At 42.9% G+C, this 14,545-nt stretch overlaps 1 long non-coding RNA gene across 2 annotated transcripts in view; it reads left to right on the forward strand.

Annotated features, from left to right (window-relative positions):
- Positions 1-14,545, forward strand: part of LOC138570040 (uncharacterized) — a 799,187-nt gene that overhangs the window by 28,015 nt on the left and 756,627 nt on the right. For both annotated transcript variants that reach the window (XR_011303384.1, XR_011303385.1), the window contains exon 2: positions 4,837-4,918. This is a non-coding gene — a long non-coding RNA (uncharacterized lncRNA). The remainder of the gene's footprint in view (positions 1-4,836; positions 4,919-14,545) is intronic.

The following is a 14,545-nucleotide window of genomic DNA, read 5'->3' on the forward strand; positions in this document are numbered from 1 at the left end:
TCATCCTGAATCGTAGAGCAGTTGTAGACCTCCTCCACTCCATAACAAATCTGCAATAGCTACGTTCAACTAACAAATCTGCAATAGCTACGTTCAACTGACCTGCAACTTACTGACTTTAGTAATGAAAGGCGCTTGGACTCTATTTTTCTCCACATCAACTCTCCTGTTGTCAAAAACATGCTGCCTGATGCAGCAGAGAGCTTACTAATGTTGGGGTTTGATTTGATATCTGGGAACATTTTGGATGACGCCCCCTCAAGCCAACCAAAACCAGCAACAGGGACAAAAAATTCCTCCAGTAACAACTTAGATCATCTTCAAAGAGACAGCAGAACAAATTGCCTGACACAGACAACTAACTACTAGGACCCATTAGATGTAGGAAGGGTTCCGGCTGGTCCAGGGTTAAAAATAAACATCACTTGTCCAGTCAAGTCGGTTGTACCAAGGCGCAAACGACTCCCAAGATGTCCAGTTTGGCATCAACAGACTGGTCTTGGCTTTACCATACACTATTGGCTCAAAACAATCTTTAGCAACCAAGCCGAAATCTTCAAGGACAATACCAGGAATTGAACACAGTCCTTTTGGTTCCTACACCTGTCAACTTAGAACTGGCCTTATGGAATACCCAGGGGTTCACCCATCTGACAAAACCCAGGTAAATGAATTTGGGGGACTATGACCAGATTTGTCTGCAAGAGACTTGGCTAAATAAGACTCCAGTTTTGGATGGCTTTGAAAATCTATAAGCTCGGCAGTTAGGCAGTTAAAGGGAGAGTTAGGCGTCCATCAACAGGCTTCCTGACCGTGGTCAAATCAGGTAGTTCTCTAAATCTCATAAAATCTGTGTCTGCGAACCTCCTCACACAAGAACTGGTCATTGGGTGGGAGACCGAGGCATCATCATTGGCTCAGAATCCTTAAGTAAACTAACTATTATCAACATTTACTCGAACCCTGTGTTCACCACGAACAAAGCATTCTTAGGCCAGGTAACTGACCAATTGGACAATGCTTATATCAACCAGCAGTCTAAATATGTCATCATTTGCGCTGACCTTAACATCTTGGATTTGGCTAAAAAAGTCAGGACTGTGCCTGGAAGCTTAACAACCCGCAGTACACCAGACGGGACTTGTGGAATTCACTTATGGATACAAGAGATATGCACCTGCTCAACGGCAACTTCAAAGGCAATGTACCATCTCAGTAAACATGGGAAAACATGGGGCGTACTTTGGTTTTAGATTATATCTAAGTCTCTAATAATCATTTTGGAAGTCTGTGCACCATGGCTATGGATACCAGTGAAATGCCAATGCCTGCAAGAGTCCTGATTCGTGGGTATCTTTAAACAATATCAGGAGAATCAAAAAGTTAAAAGGTTCGAGAGCACCGGGCCCCGACTGGCTGACCAACTGCATGTTGAAAGAGTTCACTGAAGACTGTGCTGCTTTACACCTATCTTGTTCAACCAAATCGCCATCTCTTATCAACTGCCAAGTTCATGGAGGAGAGTGATAGTGGTACCGATCCATAAAAAAGGTCAAATGGAAGACCACAAGAATTATCGCCCTATGGCACTCCTGCCTGGACGTCATTGGCAAGCGATGTAGTACAATCATCCTGGACCATTTCCAAAGCTGGTGTCAGCTAACCAACTGTACCGACCCATTACAAACAGGCTTTGTTAATGACCTGGGCACTTCAATTAACATCCCGTTACTCCAATTGTTGAAAGACAACTCTGGAAGTCACCAACCCAGGATCTTTATGGCGTCTGTGGACTTGGTTCAGGTGCTTGCCCAAATTGACAGATGCAAACTCTGGTCGAAAACTGAGGGGAAAAATTGCCCTAAATCAATATCTCATCCAATCATGGCTATGCACTCTAACACTTCCTTGCGAGTCAGATAGAACAAAGTGTGGAACCTTTCCAATGAAATAAACATTTCGAGAGGCGTTAAGCAGGGATGCCCAATGGCCCTGGCACTCTTCAACTTCTTCCTGTAGGATATGCCTGACGCTTTTTTGACAACTCGCTAACATCCCCCCAAGGTCAGAGGAGTCTAGTTAACTTGATTACTGTACACAGATGATGTTGTAGTAACCAACCAGACCCTGGTGGGCCTACAAAGGCAACTTAATGATCTACAAAGGTACATCATAAAATCATGGCCTTTCAATTAACAAGAGGAAATCAAAAACTCTGAGCTTTGGTAATTCCAACTAGGGGAAAAACTGCTTTTCCTGGTATATAGGTGGTGAAAAAAATCAAACAGGTGCAATCTTTTTAGTACCTGGGTGTTTGGCTGAGTAACTCAAGATCTGAAGCTCTGATGTCAACTCATCTTCTTGGAAAGATGAAAGCTCTTACCAGCCAAGCATGTGCACTGAATAGAAAGTGTGGCCGCTTTTCCATCTTACCAGTTCTAAGGTACTACAGAGCCAATGTAATCCCTCTGCTAACTTACAAGGCTGAAGCCATGTTTAACATCCCAGAGCTTCTAGGGTCATTTCTTGAAGGTGCCTGTTGTAAAAGGGTACTGGCTATCCCCCTGTCTACTCCTATTGCCATCATTCGGAGAGAATTGGGCCTTACATCAGTGAAGTGCATAGTTGATTGGAATAGACTTGCTCTGTACGGGAAATGCGGTGCTCCTTCATGTCCCACAATTTTAGAGATGGTATTCAAAGAAATGATGTCTGACTGCAATCAAACCCTGCACGGTTGGCGTTTGAGAATGATGAATCACCTAGAAGTAATTGTAAGCTCCTTAGAGAAACTGGTGACCAATCTGGTACGAATAAAAAATAAACTAAAAGATCATGACTGGATTCGACCTCTGGAGGTGGCTCATAGCTACCAATCTGTAGCCCATTTACCCTCAGAAGGCTGAAAGTTAAACACAGTCTGTGAATAACTGAAGCAGTTCCCTGACAAGAAGGTTAGGGACCAATTTATGAGAGCTTGTTTGAACTTGTATCCCACGAACGGGATTCAAGCATTTGGGGTCAATCATTGGAAAATCATTGCATATATTGTAACGATGTTTCCAAGGTTGAATCTTTGTTTCATATCATCACAGCGTGCCCCTCCTTAAGTGACGTACGTTCAAAACATTTTAGACCCATTTTTAGAGAAAATGTCTTACTCAGAAGCTTGGTGGGCGTCCTTAATGGAAGGTCGAAAAACGAAATATGTAATCGCTGTGGCTACATTTTTGGCTGAAGTCCTTTTAGAGACTGGATCTGTTAAAACCGTTAACTTCTTTGTTTACTGGTTGTGCTCATATGAGTTTATTATTTTAGCTTTACTTTTTTTTCTTATCTCTTATTCCTTTTCATCCTTTTTATTCATTTTGCTGTTAGATAGAGGATGTTGTATACGTTATGTTGGTATTGCTAAAAAAATAGTTGTTTCAATTATAATGCAAATCAATAAATAAAAAAAATAAAAATTAACACTCATTTGAAAATCAACAATTTAATTGTCTGCAATGGCTTGTGACTTCAAATAAGCAGACGCATAGGGCAGGTCATCTGTGTTTAAAATAAGCTTTGAATTAGGACTCAAGAAGAATGTGTCTAATGTGTCTATTGCACTATGCAGCCTATTAAATTGGTCCATTTGATCAACAGGATGTCTCAGTTGAGGCTTTCTGCTGAGGAAATGGGTTATGCCCAAATTAAATTCAGAAAGAATAAATAAAACAATGTGTTAAATATGCAAAACAAAACAACCATATCAACAAGATACTTGGTTATAACTTTGGAACGTTTAGCACAATTCAAAAACTGCATACCTATTTAAGTTCAGTAGAATAACACAGATTGGATGCAAATAAAACAATTTATTAGAATTCACATTTATTAATAATTTACTTATGTGAATGATGTGACAAGAGTTGTTTCTGCAGATTCCGAATATTCTTATGAATTGTAATATATGATTTGCAATCATATGATTTTTCTCTAGAGAGAATTATACAGACAATTAATATTCCAGTGCAATTCTGATTCCTCATTCATGACGAAAGGGATAATCCATTGCTGACCCATCCCCTTATGGCAGAGATAATTCAATGCTCAAATGAAAACAAGGATTTGGTGACTGTTGGAAAGCAAGGGGAACATTTCACATTCACTAAAATAAATCTCTGCATCAACTGATGCTTTAAGGGTGGGGTTTGCTGGGTATTTCAACACAAATATATAGGAAGAAGAGTTTGTCTTGGGAAAGCAGACAGCAGGAAATCCAGTCTGACAAGACAATAACAGCTTTGATCTCCAAATAGAAGTGGTTGATGGGTAAATCTTCTCAAGATGGCCATTTCAAGATGACGTTGAATGCAGAGGGCTTTTCTCAAAGCAGGACCAGATGACATGAGAGGTCCTCCACTCAATACTCTACCTTCCAAACATTACTCGTACTCAAACACCCTCCCTTCACTCTGTAACCATACCCTTCACAAACAATCTGTATTCTATCTTTCCTAACTACTCTTGCCATCCAAGCATGAACACTCATACCGCAGCATCCTTGCACTCAGTAAACCAATACTATGCCTTCTTCAATAAACGATTACACACTTCACTGCTTCTTCCTTCCACTTGCTGGTCTCTTGGTCATCCTCCACCTCCATTGTTGGCATCATCTGAATAACCCACACTTGTTGATTCTGGTCCTGTACTTACAGCCTCTCTTCCCCTGCTTGTATTGGATGACTCTACCTCACCAATTTGGCACTGTCTTTCCCATCAGAGGCATTTATGTAAAATGAAAAAGTCTTAAATAGGAGCTAAACCCTACCCACTTTCTCCACACAGGTTTGCAGTGGTGAATCAATGGTGGCTAAGAAGTCTCACGGTCTTGTACATGTAATGGCGTTCATGACTGAGCAACCCTATGGTAAGTAAAGTTTACCTCATAGTTAAGACCATGCAGTTAAGTTCATGGTGGTCTAGGGAGTGCACCACTTGTGAAGTGAATTTCTCTGCAGAATATGAGCAGCATCCTCTACCACTGCACAGCTGATGATTTGCTGCGTGTCTTTCTTTTCAGTGCTTTCTAGCTCAGATGATGTAATGCCAGTAGTGCTGATTGAAGGAGAGTTTTTTCATGTGTCCTGGCCTCTCTAGGTCTGTTGCAGTTCATGTTTGGCCCTGGAGCGTTGTTGCTTCTTCCATGTTAGCAGCTATGATTCTTTTCCTGTTGGCCTTCTCTACACTAGAGAGAAACAGCCCGGTGAGCATCTTGTTGAAGAGGCATAACATTATGCATATGTGTACTGTACAGTTACATATTGACACATGGCAAGGGGCAAGTAATGTAGGCCCTCTTCATTGCACTTGTCCATAATATTAGGATTGCCTGTGGACTTCTCTCTGCACCAACGCCCTTTTGCTCCCACCCTCTCGCAAAAAGGTTAGGCTACTGCCCTTGCCACACATGGTCACACAAACACAAGCCTTCTATCAGATGACGGCACATATATTTATTTTCCTTGAAAATGTGTGTTGATCTAACAAGCCATTGATCAAATGAAAGTGTCAACTCAAATCATAACTTTTAATAATCTAGAAACAGTGTCACTGTAGCTGCAGTGCTGTTAGTGATCTCTGCTTTAATGCCAGTAAGACAGAGAACCTTCTCATTGGGATCCCTACTCCCTCCTTTCTTCCTACTCTCTTGTGAGGCAAGAAACGTGTGTGTCATCTTCAACCCCACTCTCTCCTTCTCACCCCACAATGCTGACCTTACCAAGATGGCCCTCAATCAGCTGCACCTCCTCAGAGGTATTCTCCCTTTCCTCACCTTCCCCAGAAACGCAATGTCTCCAGAGCTCTGGTTCTCTCAAGGCTTGGCTATTTCAATAGCCTCTTCCTTAATCTACCTCTCTCCTCACTCTGATCTCTAATCCATAATAGGACTGCGATACTTATCCTTGGCCTCAAGCCCAGTTAATGCATCCCTCTACCCTACGATCTCTCTGCGGGCTTCTGGTGGTTGCAAATATAAAATTCAAGACCCTCTGTATCCTCCCTTTCTCGGGTCTAGGACTGTGCTACATTCAACCTTCTCTCCATAAATAGCTCCCTGCTAAAGCGCTTTGGTCGCCTAGCTCCAACTCTCTGCAGGACAGGTGTTTCTCCAAGCAGAGAGTGGGGGTAGATCTCTCTCTCAGCAGGAGCTTTCCTCTGGAATGGACTCCCTGCCCCTCTCTGCCTTGAGCCGGATCTCCTTAAGTCCTTCTCATGACCTTCCGTTTCTCCTCCTCCTTCCATCTCCCCCACTGCTAGTCTTTTCATCCGATACGACTGGATGCATGTGTTCCTTATGAGTCCCTGGGTTCAGGTCCTCTCTCATCCCTACCAGCAATTGCCCTCAGGCACTCTTCCCTGATTAGCCTTCTGAGGCTGGCCGTCCCCATCCCCTTGCACTACTTCCTTACCCTAGCACTCCCCTGGCACTTCCCAGCCCCTTGCGACCCCCTCTATGAGCATTTCTCTCTCTTCCCCCTCCCCTTTCCCATCTTTTCCCTGACCTCCCCCGTGGCCCAGCACTGCTTGACATTGCACTTGCACAATCCAAATGTCACAACATCTTGTACAACATCTTGTACGACCATTAATTTAGTTTTTCTCCTATATCCCCCCTCTCCCCTTTTATCTTGTGCACCAAGAAACACGTTCTGCTTTATAGGCACCATACAAATGTTCAATAAAAAAATTAATAAATAAGTATGAATTCTATACATGTTTCTTTTCAATTTACAATATGCAAACTCCTATCCTTGCTATCCCTGGTGCTGAGTACCCTCCTTTCACAACCAATTTACTTCTGAACATGCCATCAGAAGCAATGTAAGACTCACAACCAGTGCATTATATACATCTGTTCTGTATTTGTGACACAACTCAGAGGCTGAAGTGAGGCACATAGGGTTTAATACAAAGTAGTTTGACCAAAACATGAACACTTCTCAGAATAATCCTTCATATGCAAATGGAAAATCTAAATTGAGAGATGTACACAATTCAAAGTCTAACATTGGGTTGTGGGATTGAGTTCGGGTTCCCCTGTCTATCACAATTCCTAGTGAATTTTGTATTGAAATGTGTGATTAATACAAAGGGCCTGATTCACAGAAGTGTTTTATAATGGTGCAGTCCCATAGGAAAGGGTTCTGTGAATCAGGCCCAAAATCACTTACAGTCTCTGGAAGTTCCAATGATTCTAGTGTCCATCTTGTACAGTCTAGATGATGGTTGGGCCTCCTGGGATTCCAGCATGGTTATTGGCATTGGATACTAATCTTTGGTTTTGTCACTGACAGTATATTTCTTTCCTGTCTGTCCCAGGTAAATTGTCAGGCAACTGTCATTGGTTCCATACCCTCTAGCCAATGATGATAAAAACAATGTCAAGAGCTCACCACAGAATGTGGTGTCTATGAAGCTCACCAAATGTTCTGACAACCTTGGAACAGGGTTTGGGATAACCCGGAGATCAGGGGGGAATACACCCTTCTAACAATCTTTTGCCTCCTTCTCTACTAGCCTGAACTAAGACTGAATATTGACAAAAGCCTACAGCAAGACATAGGCCTGCTTTTCCTCATGTTAAAGTCAAGCATGAAAGAGGCCCACTAAACCATTCCTTCTCACTCTTATTTCCTCTCTTGTAGCTCACTTACACCTCATATTAAAGTGTTATTTTCCCTATTCATTCCCTCTGGTAGGGTCTTGACTGCTCTCCTCTGCATCTCTTTTTCTTTCCACTCTCTCACCTTCCCTTCCCCAAACTCTTCTATGAAACTGTATTCTTCTTCAATCCCCATTGTATCTGTTCTCCAACTGTAAATCTTTCCTTGCACCTGTATTATCATACTCCTGCTACTTCTTTTCCTTCTTCAACTCCAACCTCTTCCTTGCACCTTCTCCACCTCATGCTCCGACTTATCATATTTCCTCCTGTGCTACTCCCTTTCCTTTCTCTCTCTTCTTTTCCTCCTGCTTTCTAGAGGGTGGATATTTCATTGACTCTTACGCTTCCTTGTTTATTTCAGCACCTCCCTCTCTTTTGAGTTTTCTATCTCTTCTTCGCCTTCTAATGTTACTCTCTTCCTCCTCTAAGCTGGCGCCTGCCCTTTGCATTTCATCTTACTCCTAGTTCATCCCCTTTTCCAACTAAAAATTCTCCATATTACACCTGTATGTTCAGTCTCCATTTCCATGTTCAGCAAGGGTTAAACGCTGCATCAATTGTTGCCTTAAACTATGTGTTGAGTTTGCTTGTTAAAGTTTTTGAGTTTTTAAAATCTAACTTCATCTAAATTCGGGCTCCCTGTTGGAGATCACCAAAGATCTAGAACTGAATGAAATCTCGCTGGTGGCCTTGAAGTCTGTGGTAAATGACTCCATAAGAGAAACTCTGGCGGAATTCCGCCTCTTGATTAAAAATCAGGGTAAAAAAATTGACTTATTGGCTGCTCAGTGGGAGGAAGCGAAAATGGAACTTGCTACACTGAGCTCTAAGCTCTCTGAAGAATCAAGTGTACATGTTGTTGGGCAATGCTGTAGATGCTCACCGGTACCAGGTTGGGCGGACATGGATGACACTCCGTTGTCTGCATCTACATTGGAAGAATTCATGTGTTTAGCCCAAATGGCAAAGATAGATATTGCCACTCAAGGTTCGCGAGAGGTTCCCGAGGCAACTGTAGATCAAGCTTCGAAACCCCAGAAAGATCTACAAGAGCGTAACTTAAGAAAAAGAAAAGGAGAAAACAACTTCCACTACCTCAGAATGACTCTGACCATGTAGAGGCCTCTAAAGAGAATGCCAAATGTGGTCACAAGACAAAGAAGACCAACCTTTCAGGAAGCACAGTTTGCCTTCTTCGTAACCTTCAAGAACTTCAGATGAAAAACTGCTCCAAAAGTAGAAAGAAAGGACCTACGGGTGATGGGAGGAAGTCTTCATTAGAATAAGCTCCCGCGGCCCAAAGCTGTCTTGATAGCAGTACCCAAGAGCTGGATATTGTGAAAGTCACTATGGAGTGCCAAAATGAACCAATGAAACCACCTCTAACGATCGCCCTCATTTTCCTAAAAGGGACAAAACAATACTTAATAAAGCTCCATTAAAGATTGCTCTGATTTTTTTAAAATAAAAAACTAAAGAGGCTTGTGACATCACAAGCGGTTATGGTCTGCCTGGGGGCCCAAATGTTCCACCAACGAACCATGACCTACAGCTAAATAGTCGTGCAGTGACCTGGGCTCCTTCTACTTTCATTCAACCAGTTGGTGAACCACGCCTGAACTCTGGAGACTACCAAAGCAAAGTATCGAGAACCTACACCATTTTTTATAAATGTTGATTATCTGAGACCCTAGGTTCAGAATCTCAATATCCAAATTGGGAAGGAAGGACTTTTTAGTGGGATACACACTAATCCTTGAGCCCAGATACATCATCTCATTTAATATTGACACAGCTTGATTGTCCAACTGCCAAGTAAAGGGTTTAATACTCTTCTTGGGTCTTTTAAAGATTACAACACTGGATGTATGTGGATTTACTGTAAGTTGGTTTAATTTAGCGTAGTCTGCAAGAGAGTTAAGGAGATGCAGGAGACCAATATGCGTATGATCCATGATGGCAATAACATCTGCATACGCTAACCATGATATTTTTGTCGTTCCCAATCTAACTATCCAGTGAATTCCGAGTACCATTTTGCTCATTTTTCAAGAGTTTCTCATTTCATTTTGGCCTCCCATTCTGGGGTGGCAGGTCAGAATTCAAATCTTATTTTTGCCTCTTATTTCTGACTCCTCGCTACTCCTTTCCACCCACACAAAACTTGGTCAGCAGGTGTTTGGGGGAGTGTTGCAAGGGGAGTGCATAACCTCAGTGCAATCTAAAAGTATGGCAAAGAGTGATCTTGCTTGCACCTCCACTTCTGTAACTGATGTTAGAAAGTGAAAGTAATTGTATTATAACATTTAGCTGTATAGTATCACCACACTGGTGATTGCGGCACTAAATTTGATTTTTTGATTTTGCATTTGAATTATAAAAAATAAATAAATATTTCATTATTACACACTGGCCTGGTTCATGGTCCATTGCGACACAGGGTATTTGTCAAGGGGCGTGTGAGATGGGTTGGCTGCCTTCTCAAAGCAGAATCTGAAATTAATACATTTTAAAGCGTTTTTATTGTGCGCCACATCGCTTACTAGTGAAAAGAGTCCCGGTATGGAGTGTGCTGTGGCTTTAAATCCGTTACAGTATTATGTGCTTGGAGTTCATTTCTTTTTTGACAGTCAAAATAATCCTTATCTGTAGCTTCTAAAATAAAAGCATATTGCTAAAACACAATCACCATATGTTTGCAATACCTTTCACAGTCAGATTGTATTTCCAAAGTTTCAAAAATACCTTTGCAAACAGTATTTCTACCAATCATATCTGGGAAGATATGTGTTCAATGTCCTGCTTCACCACTTAACAAAATTGAGTGCTCCCAGGCCAACCCTTTTATCACACTATGCCTTATCTGATAAACTTAAAGTCTAAATAGGTTATTCAGCTCACACTGTCTGCTAATCCAAAAAAAAAGCCTCACTCCCAATATTGCCTCATAGGTACATATTAATAGTCACAATTCATTTACTGGATGTAACAGTGTATTTGTCTACCACCGTACGCATTACACCATGTTTAATTTGACTTCCCATGACACCTCTGTGTACTAAAGACTCATGTGATATCACTGATGTCACTACTTCTGCAAAGCTGCAAGCAGCGCCAGAAATAGCAGTGCTACCAAGTGGACACTTTTTCTCAGATTCTGCCTTTTCAGACAGCAGCATTTAGGGACTTGTGGTTGTGTTTTTTTTGTTTGTTTGGGCTATTAAGTGTCACTTGTGACACCTATAAGCCGAAACTATTGTATTGGCGTACACATAGGGAGAATGACATATGAGGAGGGACAAAGAATATGTAGGTGTTGTTTGGTTGGTTATTTGCCCACTCCTTGTCAGTCCATGGTCATGCCAATCCCAATGGCCATTCCCACCCATTCCTGCTGCTGCCTTCCCAAAGCACTGCCTCACAAGAACTCTTTTTTAAGTTTGATTTAATCAAGACTTAACATCAAATTCTGCACTCAAAGTGCCTGCCAGTGGTTTTTAAAAGCAGTCTGCTAAGAGTATATGACTTATTTGGAGTTGTAAACACGCTACTGTTGTGATAAAATTGTCTTACTAGACCAGCCTTCAGTCACTTAATTTATAAGTACTCTGCATGTCCTTCACTGAAGCCTTGTTAAAAACAGCCATTGGCAAAACCATTGAAATCCTGTTTAAAACAAGCATTGGCAAGGGGGCTGGGTGGTAAAGCAGACCGGGTGATGCTGGCTACCACCACCATGCCAATAAAAGGAAGTAACAGAGGTCAATATCCCATGACTGGTGTCAGTTTAAGCCCCTTTCATTGAAGTGAAGGATACCACGGTGAGAACAGGTAGCATGCAGAGACTCAAAAAGGGAGGTCTAGTTGCACTAAGTCACATTAGTAAACTACTGTTTTAGCACTACAGCACTTACTTACATGGAGACAAATGTGAGCGTATATCTGTGACTCTTTGTGTGTGGAGGATCTGGTCCTGGTAGGCAGCGGTTCATGATCTGGAAAATTGTAGATCGCCCATCTCCTGTGCAGAATCACTCTCTCTCATTTGTAAACCTTTTGGATCCAACATGAAGGACTGAGATTCAGTTTTCTGGGTGTGCAGAAGATAATGGGGAGGGTCCAGGTCTATAGAAATAGTAAGAGCCCTGCACATCGAGAGTGATTAGCCAACCTAAAATTCTGCAAAACTGAACCACTAAATGCAAAAGCAAATCACAGGGGCTAGACAAAGGAGCCAATGGCAGCTGACATTGTTAACCAATTGTTAACCTCTCCAATCGGCCCTCCCAGGTCCAACTGGGGTCCTTCCTCTCTGACATCTTTTTCTCTACCTGTGGTGTCCCCCAGGGATCTAACCTCTCTCCCTGGCTGTTCAACCAGTATCTGGCACTCCTTGCCCACTGCATCGCCACTCTCTGCCCCAACTTTCAGTGCTATGCGGATGATACCCAGCTCATGTTCAGGCTACCCTCAGCCTCCTCCTCTACTTCCCTCATCTCTGACTGTCTGTCTGCTATCCAGAAATGGTGTGCCGCCAATGACCTCTGCCTTAATGCCAGCAAGACTGAGATTCTACTCATCAGCACACCCACTCCCTCCTTCCCTGCAGCTCTCTGGCCGGCCTCTCTTGGCCCTCTTCCTGCTCCTACCTGTAAAGCAAAAAACCTCGGGGTCATCTTCGACTCCACACTCTCCTTCTCTCCTCCCATTTCTGACGTCTCTAAGAAGTCACACTACCAGCTGCACCTCCTCAGAGGTATTCTTCCTTTCCTCTCCTTCCCCCAGAAGCTCACTGTCTCCAGAGCCCTGGTTCTCTCTAAGCTGGACTACTGTAACAGCCTCTATCTAAATCTTCCTGCCTCTACTCTCCGCCCTCTGCAACTCATCCAGAACAGGACTGCGAGACATGTCCTTGGCCTCAAGCCCAGGGACCATATCTCTCCAGGACTGAAATCTCTACACTGGCTCCCAGTGGCTGCGAGGATTAAGTTCAAAACCCTCTGCATTGTACACAAGGCCTTCTTGGGCCTGGGGCCAAAATACCTTCAACTATCTCTTCCTAGATATCTTCCTTCTCGAGATCTTCGCTCATCTGCCTCCAACTCCCCCAGGGTCTGCCGCTCCTCCAAGCACCAAGCTGGTGGTAGATCTCTCTCCGCGGCAGGGGCCTCCCTCTGGAACAGCCTTCCTGCCTCCCTGAAACTTGAGGGGAACCATCTCCGGTTCCGGAAGCACCTCAAAACCTTCCTCTTTGCTTCTGTTTTCTCTCCCCCTCTCCCCTGCTAAATTCCGGACTGAAATTGCACTGTATCAGCAACTGGACCACTCTCACCGATCTCGGTCCCTGGTCCTGCCACTCTCCCCTTGCACTGCCTCCCTGGCAACCCCTGCACTACGGGACTGTCTCTGTATCCCTACAGCCCCCCTTCCCAGCACTTGTCTGCACTTACCTTGCACTTGCCACCAGCTGGCCCTTATTTATATTTTTATTCTACTACCCCTGTACTGCACTTTTCCCTCTTCCCTTTCCCCTTGAACTTTTCCCTTCCCCTCTACCCATGCACTTGCGCGATCTGAATGACACCAGGCCTAGTAGGATTGCTGTCTGTCTTCCCTTTGTCCCCCCTCACCGCCTCGTCGCACCTTGAAACACTTGTGTATAGGCGCGTTACAAATACCATATCATATCATAATCACCACACCAGTTTAATAGTGAGACATCCCTAAGAATGTTTAGTCCAAAGGAAGGCTAGAAGCTGGGGTCTGGGAAAGGGAAGGGTGGGAGATTGGTGTGGGAGCTCATTTAGAAATGGAAGGAGGGGAGCAGTGAATGAGCTGGAGTGAGAGGAAGGAGGCTGGGATAGGTGGCCAAATGGCCAAAGATTGGATTAGAGGTGGTGAAGTTTGAAGTACAATACTGGAGGTTGGGGTTGGTTAGCAATGAGGGGGGAATTAAGGACAAAGGAGTGAACAGCAAGGATGCTTTTAGGAAGGGGTGGACAGTAAAGCAATTATTGTGGAAGAGGAGTTGAATAGTAAGGTGTAAAAAGAGGATACATTGGATATGTAAGAGGTTTTGTCTTATTGGGGTAAATTCGGGATTCAGCTGTATTTTCCTTACTGTAAAATCTTGGTGGCAAATTGGCGGTAAATTGGCCTTACACTGAGAGTGAGATTGGTATTACTCTATCTTGGTGATTATATATTGTTAGCTGGTATTGGTGGTAATTTTAGTGGTGTCTTATTTTGTGGTATTTTCAGAATTACCTCACTTTTGTGGTATAGTGGTGAGCATGTTTTTTTAAATATGTTTTATACCACAACCCCATCATAAACAAACCTTTCCCATCTATTAGAATGTCTTCTAGTCGACTGTAGAGAACCCCAGACTTAGAACACTTCAGAGAACCCAATGAGTTTATTCAAGACGCCACCTATAGTTTGTGGCTGGTATTACTGACTTATGTACTTCCAGTAATCTAAGTGCCAGTTTAGGTACCCCTTTCCTTCAACATGCAAGGAAGGAATCACTCATTATATTTTACACACACACATCTTCCTACCTTGTAGATATTTACTACTGACTTTCTCTTGTTTGCTATGTCAACTACAGTGGTACATTGGTAAATGCACTACTGCACTGATATAAACATCCCCCCTGTGCTTCACTTACATAAATAATTCACAGATACATAAATGACACTAAAGTCTCCCTTGTTTGTATATACACATTGTATTACATGCCATTTACAAGCCGCAAAATCTTACCACATGATATTTACAGCATCACCTGCAAGATATAAAGAACAACAGAAACAAGCATGTATT

The sequence above is a fragment of the Ambystoma mexicanum genome, chromosome 2q (genome assembly GCF_040938575.1).
Source record: "Ambystoma mexicanum isolate Mex_15411 chromosome 2q, UKY_AmexF1_1, whole genome shotgun sequence".
NCBI classification, from domain to species: domain Eukaryota; kingdom Metazoa; phylum Chordata; class Amphibia; order Caudata; family Ambystomatidae; genus Ambystoma; species Ambystoma mexicanum.